Source organism: Vulpes vulpes, chromosome 10, assembly GCF_048418805.1.
Source record: "Vulpes vulpes isolate BD-2025 chromosome 10, VulVul3, whole genome shotgun sequence".
In the NCBI taxonomy this organism is placed as follows: domain Eukaryota; kingdom Metazoa; phylum Chordata; class Mammalia; order Carnivora; family Canidae; genus Vulpes; species Vulpes vulpes.
The window spans coordinates 29,172,189-29,174,404 of NC_132789.1; positions in this window are offsets into that span (position 1 = coordinate 29,172,189).

Genomic DNA, 2,216 nt, shown 5'->3' on the forward strand with positions numbered 1-2,216 from the left:
GCAAGCAACTCGGGACCTCTCACTGGTACCAGAGGGTTGTGGTGTCCTCACTGCCCATTTCTTCCCTGCCCCACCTCTCCCTTCATTCTGCACACACCTCCTGAGTGCCTTTGCTCTGCCTGCACGCTGGCGGTGCTTGTAGGAAGGCCACCAAGTGCAGAAAGGGGGATCAAGCCCAGTCCGAGGCTCCCATCATATTTCAGTATGCGTGGGACGGCATGGTTGCTGTGTGCACAAGTAGCGTCCCGATGTCTGCAAAGAAGAAAGTAAGGCACCAACTGCCTGTCACCCCAGGCAGGTGTAGGGGGGAGGCTTGCCGGAGGAGGCCCGGCTGAAGGAAGTCCTCATTGGACCTTGGCCGTCGCTGCAGCTGATTGGAGTCAGATGGCAGCTCTGAGCAGCTCTGTGTGGTGCATCCAACCCTGATGGCCTCCCAGGACCTGTTCTGATTTCTTGCATGAGCCCTTATTGTCCGAGACAGAGGCAGGCCAGCCACTTACCAGGAGGAACTGGGCAGGGGTGCCATGGTCAGTGACAGGGAGCCCCACTGCAGCCATCTGCCTGCCTGAATCCATCAGCCAAACTACTCTGTAGCCTGCCATCCCCGACGTGCTTCCCTTGCCCCACTTCTTCTCTCACGGGGGTGCAGTGCAACACAACTTTGTGAGGGACAGGTCAGTAGTGTTTTGCACGTGGACTCCCCATCTGGGGAGCAGATTCACAGTCTACTGGAACATACAAGGCGCTGAGAAGAGTTTCCATAAATACACCTGTGACCACCCAGCATTCCAAGCAAGCACTGTACCCTCCAGGCTCCCTCTCGGGAGGCCCCAAAGAACCAACCCAAGTGTCCCTAGAACACTGAAAACACTCGAAGTTCAAAGAAAAACCTACAATGAGCCAGAGGGGATGCGGTGACCTGAGGGCAGGCTCCCGGGAAGCTGGGGTGCAGCATCAGGGGAACGGGTACCCTTAGGATGCTTGTGCTCCTCTCCTCCCCTCTGGCTGTGACCAGACTGGGGCACTGGCAAGGCCGCATCTGCTGGAGGTAGTGTCCTGGCACAGGGCTGTGACTGCTCTGCCACCCTATCACATCGTGGGTGGACCCAGGGCCTTCTCCATGGGAAGGAGACCCAACTCCAGTCTGCCCTGGGATCCCACACAAGGCAGCCCAGGCAGATGGCCAGAGTGACTTAACTGGGGCAGAGACTGTACCTTAGGCTTTAAACCCAAACCAGCTGTTCCTTACCGGGATTTTGCACAGAGGCTCAGCCCCAAGGAGGGCTAATCACAAAGGCTTCATTAATTTTTCTCCACAACCGCCTACTGCGAATGAATCTCCTTGGCATTCAAAGCTGGAGTCTGCCTTCCGGGTCCCTTCATCTCCTATGACCCAACAGCATACAGCCCTTCCCGTGTGGCTACAGGGGCAGGAGGACAGGAAGAGAGGAGGCCCTTCTGGCTGGAACGGCCTTCCGTGCTCCTCAGGACCGCACCCTCTGCCCTTGAGGTCAGGGAGGCCAGTAGCTTCGGGCTGGCCTGCTCTGGGGGAACAGGGGGCAGAGTTCCTGCGGACCAGGCCTTTGTGCAGGACTCACAGAAGCAGGGCCTGGTTGTCCGGCTGAATTGACTGGACATGGGCCATTGTCCTGGACCATACCCATTCCTGACACTTTGAGACTCTAGTGACATTGCCGCTAGGTACTTCATGCCCATCTGCTCAATTGAGTGCGGCACCCCTTCCAGGGCTGCTAGGCAGGAAAAGGTACCACAGACCTACATATATGAACCACCCCCCACCCCCTCACCCCCACTGTCCTGGATCAGTCAGGTCCTTGAAGACCTGAAAGTACGCCAAGGAAGCTGAGGACCCGCTCTGAGAGAGCAGCACTGCTAGAAACAGGAAGCCAAGCGGGAGTCCTGGAAGTCAGGGGTGAGGTTTGTACCTTCTTTCCAACGTCACAGCATCGCTGGTGGTTTCAAGAGCAAGGTCCCCCTGGCTCTATGATGAGTCTAGCAATGCGTAAAGGAATGGGGCACGAAGATAGGCATAACTTCCTGCAGACGCATGAGGTCCTATGGCAGGGGAGTAGAGGATTCGGGGTGGGGTTCCAGAATAATGGATATTAGGGGACCAGGAGAGGGTTCAGTTGGAGGGGGCAGGGGGAGAACCCAGGCCGAACGCTTTGGGAAATCCATGTGGTCTAATGGTCTAC